Raw genomic sequence first — 8,621 nt, forward strand, 5'->3', positions numbered from 1 at the left:
AATCTGGTTAAAAACTCCACTGCCATTTCACCTAAACATGAACTATTGATAAACACACTTAATTCTCTCGCATTAGATACACACTCAATCAAATGGTTTCAGTCTTACCTAGGAAACAGACAGCAAGCAGTCCTCTGGGACAATGAACTGTCATCTCTACTCCCTATCACTCTCGGAGTCCCACAAGGTTCAATTTTGGGACCACTCCCCTTTACCATTTTCATTAATAATCTGAAAACCTCCCTCCCTCAAACTACCTGTGTACAATATGCTGATGACTCAACTTTAATCTGCTCCTCCTTCTCACCTTCCCAACTTCAAGCCAGAACCCAAAAAATATTTACCTTAGCGGAAAACTGATTCCACCAATGCTGTCTCCTCCTCAACCCTAAAAAAATGAAATTACTACTGTTTATCCCTACGCATAAATCCCCTGCCATAAACTTCACAGTCATATCTAAAAATGGCACCATAATAGTTCCTGACATTACCACCAAACTCTTAGGGGTAACAATTGATTATAATCTTAATTTCAACACCCATATCAACCTAACTATCAAATCAATGGATAGAAAACTTGGTTCCTGTTAAATAAAATCAAGAATTCAATACACAGGAGGTTCAGATTCAAAAGTTTACTAGTGAACACCAGGAGGCAAAAAACGTACAAGTACAGAATTTTGTCTGACATGAAACAGGAAGCACACAATTTTATATAGGCTTAACATTCAAGCTGTGCCCACCTTACTGATGTGGTATGTCACAGGGCATCTACATCACTTTAGCTTACAGTCCTCTATTCATTAAATCTGCTGATGCTGTATATTTTAAAAAAGTTTTCCTCTGGTTACAATACGGCCTTGCTATCCACCTGGTCAGACATAATGTCTCCCTGCAAAGTTACTTCTTCAAGGTTTCATATCAGTTCAAATACAATAGCAGATTCGGTCTTTTAATGCACATCTTTGTTCTCTGTTACACTTTCTCACACAGCTGCGTGCTATCTCAGTAATACATATACAAGGCCAAATCATCCCAGCAGGAAAGAGCAGAAGATTTCATTATTTCACACATTTAATTTCCTGACCCAGCAGATAATCACTTGTGAAAAGCATAAACATTAAAACTTGCTAAGCTAGCATCTGCCAGGGTCGAAGGTCAGCTTTGCTTCAAGCCACACTGCAGTTTCAAAACTACTTTACATTTAAACATGAATTAATCTTCTTTACTATATGATTAATAGAATAAAATGCATTATATACTACTTTGCTTATAAACTAGTATTTATCATATATTCAAATACACATTTTTCTAACATTTTCCCCCCTATTAATACTTTTTATTATATTTTGAAGTATGCATAGTGTCATTTCATCTCCCAACTTCTTCCACTTAGGATTTTCAACTAGGTGAGTCATTCAATCTATACTTCAGAAAAAATGTCATCTGAGATCAATCTTTCAATCTCAACATCTTGGTACAAAGTTTCAGTAACAGATACATCAATAAAATCTTTGATTAATCTTTTCATGCAGGGAATTCCACAGCAAATACATGCTCCTATTAGGAGTATACCCACACAAATGGCAATCAGAATATTCATTAGGATGGAACCCCACCCCCCAAATAGATTCTGGAAAAAGTCCATCAGTGGGTTTGGGCCTGGTTCAATCATGGCTGATACTTGCTGAATTGCCTCTAGGGGATTATTAATTTCATGCCTGTTATATTGTATGTACGCACAGCATTCTTCTTTGGTAAGCGCGCACGTACCACCTCTCGCTGCTAGGGTGAAGTCAAGAGCCATTCAATTTTGTAGCACAACAGTTCTCATTGCATTTAGTTCATCAGTCACCAGTTCTAGGGCAGAAAAAGTTGCATTACTCATTACTTCGAGAAGTTTTGACAACCTCCTCAGTTCCCAGATTGATTTGACTGCTCCATAGGCTGGGAATATTCCTGCCCAGGATATAACACTGTCACTCAAGTCCATATGAGTCAATTTGCTTTTGTCTTTCACAGCATTATGATCTTTCCAGCCAGCTTCGATCTTTCCGACTGGATTCACAGGTTTTTCAACTGGACCTTCAGGTTTTCGAGCTGCTTCTCTCATGTTTCGTATCTTACCCAAAGGTAATTCTGCAGTATGTCTTATTGCCGGAACCAAATAACCCAAAAAACAACTGCCGGACCAATTCTCAGGTAACCATTTATATGCCTTTTTCCCACAAATAAAATAACAGTTTTCTACTTTAGTACTAATACGCATCAGCCCTGCATGAAACATTTTCTGATCTATAACTGACAATTGTTTAAACAAAACTGGATTTTTGCGAATGTCATTCATAGTTGTTTTCAATGAGTTCAAATACGAGTCATAATTAGTATTGCAACAAGTATTGCCATTACTATTCGTAATATAACATCGGTAAGATATGGTTATATTACAATTGCTCCAGCCCACCTGGAGAGTGTCATATTTATAGAAACATACAACTCCTTTTTGTGTGACAGGTAAAAATAAAGCTATTTTGTCCTGTGATCTCACAGTTCCTGTATCGAAGAGTAAATTCTCCCAAGTCTCATTTATCCCCAAAGGGATAGCGGACATTATCAGTCCTCCATATGCTGTTGGTATAGCTGTACAAACCCAGCAATTTGAAATGTTCATAGTCTCTGCATATACACGTTTCATGGCTAGGTATGTGTTAAAATTTGGATGCCAGTCTATAGATGTTTCGTCACGCCTTCCCACTTTCACTTGTGTGGTTGTGTGTAGGATAAACCACAACAAGAGGAAAATTGTCACAATTACAGTCAATAAATGTACACTCAACAAAATGATTATGCAATATCTCTGGGGTTGATCTAAATTTCTATTCGCTTTGTTTTTGGCCATTTCGGTGTGGTTGTATATCAGTCACAAGGTTTCCATCAAGTTGAAAGTTCTTTACCGGTTTACAATGTGTCAAATGAACCCAGGATGTCCTCTCGGCCACTCTAACTGCAGTAGGTGTTGCCAACAGAACCTGGTATGGTCCCTCCCACTTTGGACTCGCCCAATTCTTCCTTTTCGTCACTTTCAGCCACACAAATGTCCCAGGGGCCAAGACTGCTTCCACTGGTCTGGTCTATTCCTTATCTGAAAAAGAGTTAAACTGCAAAACAGATTTATTTGTTAACAGTTTCCTCATATAACTAGCTAATGAACTGTCAGCCTCTTGCTCTGCAGGCATGAGAGCTTTCCACTGAGGCACATAATATGCTCTCCCAAAAACCATTTCAAAGGGAGTCAAACCCTTTACATTTGGAACCGTTCTCATACTCAGCAGTGCCAAAGGCAGACAGTATATCCAATTCTTTTAGGTCTCATCTACTAGCTTCCTAAGCTTATTTTTGAGAGTACCATTGTACCGTTCCACCAGTCCTGCTGACTGTGGGTGGTAGGCACAATGGTTCTTTAAGGAGATACCAAAAAAATCTCCCAAGTTGTTGGATTGTCTGATTCACAAAATGAGTGCCGTTGTCACTATAAATCCTTTCCGGAATGCCAAATCTAGGGATTATCTCTTTTATCAGGGCTTTTGCCACTGTTGCTGCATCCGGGTTTTTGGTTGGAAAAGCTTCTTCCCATTTAGAAAACATGTCTACAATAACTAAACATAACTTTTTCCCTTCACACTTATTCAGTTCTATGAAATCCATACAAATAGTATAGAACGGATATGGTGGTATAGGAAAACTTCCTTGCTTGGTTTTAAATGCCCCTTGTGCATGGTGCTTGTTACAAGTATGACAAGCTGCACAAATTTTTTGTGTATAATTTGTGAATCCATATGTTTGGAATATTCGGTTTACTAACTGTACCATCCCCCCTTTTGAGACATGGCACTGCCCATGGCTCAACAAAGCTGCATATCTAAATAAATTAGACGGCAATATCGGTTTTCTCTTTGGAAATGTACAGTCCATTCTCAAGAATTGCACCTCGTTTTACCCATTTTTGTTTTTCTGCTTTGGTAGTAAGTGTCTGCATTGTTTTTAACATGTCTAAATCTAAAATCTCAGAGGGTTGTAATTCCTCATTCAAAAGTAAAATTTCTGAGTCTGAGGCTGCTTGCTTTGCAGCTGCATCAGCTCATGCATTGCCTTTTGAAATCTTATCCTGCTGTTTTGTATGAGCTACACATTTACAAATAGCTACTTTGGTAGGTAACTGGATAGATTCTAATAATTCCAAAATAAATTGTGCATGATTAATAAGTTTTCCACTAGATGTTATCATTCCGCTATTTTTCCATTGTTGTGCAAATACATGTACTGTAGAAAAAGCATATTGACTATCAGTATAGATGTTTACACACTTGTTTTTTGCTAAAGTACATACCCTTGTCAAAGCTATCAATTCTGCTGCTTGTGCAGATAAGTTGTGCGGTAAGGATTGAGCTTCTAAAATTTCAGTGTCTGTAACTACTGCATACCCTACCAGATTCTTTCCTGTAGGACCCCTTCTACATGAGCCATCCACGTAATATGTCACCTCAGCATTATCCAAGGGCATATCTGTGAGATCTTGTCTAGGTAAAGCGAACTGTTCAATTTCCTGCAGGCAGCTGTGTGGTGTGCCCTCCGCAGGAGTTGGAAGTAATGTTGATGGATTTAATGTCATACATCATTCAATTGTCATATGAGGTTGGCTCAGCAGTATAGTCATACATGAAAGGTGTCTAGCAGGAGAAAGGTATGCCACTTTTTCCTGCAGTAAAATTATTGCAACTGCATGAGGCACTCTCAATGTGAGAGGGTGGAATAACACCACTGAGGCTGAAGCCTGTACTGCCATTGCAGCTGCAACTACTGCTTGTACACAGTGAGGCAAAGATCGCACCACTGGATCTAACTGTGATGAATAATAGGCTATGGGGCGTTGCTTATCCCCATGTTGTTGCATCAATACTGACGTCATATATCCTTGCTTACAATCTACGGTCTGAAAGAATCGTTTATGATAATTTGGAAGTCCTAAAACTAATGAAGAAGCTATCAACTGCTTCAACCTGCAGAAAGCCGTTTCTGCTTCGGGTGTCCATTGTAAGATATCTTGTGCTGCTATTGGTGTCTTATATATCAAGTCAGTCAGTTGAGCAGATTCCAAAGCATAATTTGGTATCCAGCTCCGACAAAAATTAGTTGTACCCAAGAAAGACATCATTTTCTTCTTGGTTGTTGGTTTGGGTGCTTGCAAGATTGCTGTTTTTCTTTCTTCATCTAATATTCTACCTTCATTGGATATTACATATCCCAAGTATCTAACTTGTTTTCTCCAAAGTTGTAACTTACTTTTGTTTACTTTGTGTCCTTGTGTTGCTAAAAATTTCAATAATGCTACAGTATCCTTCCTGCACTGTTGCTGGGTGGGGGCTGCTAGCAAGATGTCATCTACATAAAGTAGAATTTGATTACCTCCCGGTAGGGTAAACCCTGCCAGGTTGCTAGCCATTTCGTGTGCAAATATTGTTGGGCTCTCACAATATCCCTGTGGTAGTCGAGTATAGGTATACCTTTTACCCTGAAATGTAAATGCAAACCAGTATTGACTATCAGGATGTATAGGCATTGAAAAGAAAGCATTGTTAATATCTACCACAGAGAAATACTTCTGTTGCGGTTCTAAATCGTTTAACAAAGTATGTGGGTCTGGCACAGTAGGTGCTCTAGGTATTACTGCATTATTTACAGCTTGTAAATCTTGTACCATCCGCCATTCCCCATTTGCTTTTTTAACAGGAAATAGGGGTGTATTACATGGTGAATCAGGAGATTCTACCAGTGCTCCTTCTTTGAGTAATGCTGCTATTATAGGCTTAATTCCTATTTCTGCATCCTTTCTCAAAGGGTATTGTCTTTTCCGTGGTCTGAAAGCTGACTTTGGGGTTATTGTAACTGGTCCTGCTGTTCGAATAAGTCCTACATCTTTATTGCCTGTTGACCAAAGAGTTGTTGGAATTTCACATAAGGCCATTTCTTCTTCTTCTTCTAATAAAAACGCTAATCAACTGTCCTCGCTAGATTGCAAGTGTACAGCTGGATGTGTCTGTGTTAACCAATTCAGTTTTTGTTTTTGTATCCCTTGTTCTGATAGTTCTAATTCAGTCTGTTTCTCCCATCTTGTTACTTTTTCTCCTAAGTCTGCCCATTTTACACTTTTGTTCTTTGTCAAGCTGACATGTGGTAATCAATTTGATCTATATAATGCAATGAATTCTTGAGGTAATGAACAGCTAACTACACTGCCCCCTTCAGTATCCCAGTACAAAGTATGCAATACTAATCTAGTTGCTCGATTTCGGAACAATTCTTGCTCATACTCTCTATCAGGTCCTGGTATAGTACAGTAGTATAGAGTACAGTGTAACAAATGCTGTCGATCAGTGTCAAGGGAGGGGACTTTACTGATGGCTACGTTCATCAGTTCCTCGGTTACTGCCCCTGGACCAGTCGTGACTAGGTCCTGGCTGTACCAGTAAAAAGTTTCACCCTCCGATCGCACTACAAAGGTATCCATTTGTCTCTGTGCCTCCATACCTTGTACAGTTGGAACTACTGCTATGCCAAATATCTGCATAAGGTCCCTACCCAATAGGTTCACTGGATACTTTGCAGAAACAACAATTTTACTTCTCTGGGTCATACCTGAAACAGGGTCAGTTATTGCTATATCATGGGAAAGTGGTTCCCTGTATAGCTGTCCATTTGCTGCTTTCACTAGTATATAATCAGGTGATTCGGAATGTTCTGGTAACTTGGAGGGGTCTATCAAAGTCCGTGATGCTCCTGAGTCACACAGGAATTTGACTTCCCTTCCCTCCACCAGAAGTGTAACTTCCGGTTTCGTATCTGCTAAGTAGAGCTCTAAACTTAATAATGCTAAGTCCAAATTTTCACTTTCTTCATCCTCCATATCTACTTGCACTTCCTCTACTCCTTCTATCACATTTACATTTGTTTTCTGTTTATTAACTTTTCCTGATGATTTCTGAGTTTCACATGATGTATCTTCACTATCATATAGTCAGTCATCATCTCCCTTATCTTCTGTAATTACCTTTTTGTTTTGCTTACAATCCCTTGCTAGATGTCCCTTTTTCCCGCACTTGAAGCATTCACCTCTCTTTTTTCTCTCTTCAAAATCTTCTGATCGTTTGTCAGACTGTTTGTTTCCCTGGATATTCTTCTTGCCCTTTTTACCTGACTGTAATACAAATACTTCAGCTCCGTCTTCAGCAGTGAAGACTTGCGCCTTCTTTTTCTTTTTACTATTAAAATGTCTTTCAGCATGTCTAGTGTATTCGAGTAAGGCTTGTAGCCTCCCTGTTCGATGATCTATCATATGCTTCGTAATGAAGCTACTAATAGGTGCAATGCAACCTTTCAAAAATGCATTTTTCAATTGTTGTTCATACAGGGAATCATTTGTTTGGTTCTCAGGAACCGACATACCGCTATGATTATTAAAACATTCTAATAATCTAGCATAGTACCCATCTATTGTTTCATTTTCTTGCTGTATGCATTGATTAATGCAAGTCCAGTCTGCTCTAGGTTTCCATTTCTCAGAGATTCAGTCTGTTAGACCTTTCACTCTGTTGTCTAACTCTGCGTCACTATGTGGGAGTGGTCTAAGCTCTGCATTCCGAGGATTCCAGGTGCCACAAATCATGTGCCAATCTGGACCTATAACTTGTCTTACTACTTTTTCTACTTCTTCCCAATTCAAGTGGTAACTCAACCTCATGCCTTGTAAATCTTCTAAAAATTTCATAAAATTAACTTTCAGATGGGGGATTCCCTCAGTAGCCTTCCGGATATCTTCCGGTGTCCATGGTCTATATACTAAGAGTGTTGGGTTTTGCCCTTCCTGTCCTGCCTGAGGATTTGGAACTTCTATAAGTGGGCATATTTCTTCCTCACTCTCATCCTGTAGGTTTCTCTCTATTTGATATGATTCTGTGTCCCTATGTGTTTTATGTGTTCGGGACCTAGTCTCAATAGGATCTCAAACAAATGGTTGTGGTCTTGCTGAAACTTTAGGATAACGCGGAGGCGGACCAGCCTGTCCACTTGCTTCATATCCTGAAAAGGGTAAGGGAGGGGGCAAGGGAGGAGGAGGAGGAGCTGTCGCTATTACCAAGTTATTATCTTCTTTGTCTAAAAACAATGTTTTGGGATTTTTTAGCTTCTGTTCTCTATGATTTACTTCCTCAATCCACCTGTGTGCCTGAGGAATGCCTAATTGGCGTTGCTTTTTTGCCTGACCTCCCGCATCATATTTAAGCTGTTTAAGGAGTTTAACTAGTGAAGTTTTATCTAGTTTACCATCAAATTCATATTTGTTAACCCATTTCGTATAATACCTAACGTTATCAGAATGCTGTAATTGCATGTATTTTGCGTCTTCGGTTAGGGGCAGATCTCGCGAAGTTTTAGTGCACTGATTACTCATGGCAAAGAAAATGTTACGTAACGCTTTTTTATCACGTGATATCAAGTTCTCAGTTCCTGTTCACAGTGTATCTAGAATAACTGTCTACCTTATTCTGTTACCCTGATCTATAACCAAA

Source organism: Protopterus annectens, chromosome 16.part0, assembly GCF_019279795.1.
Source record: "Protopterus annectens isolate FY-2018-M chromosome 16.part0, PAN1.0, whole genome shotgun sequence".
NCBI lineage: Eukaryota > Metazoa > Chordata > Ceratodontiformes > Protopteridae > Protopterus > Protopterus annectens.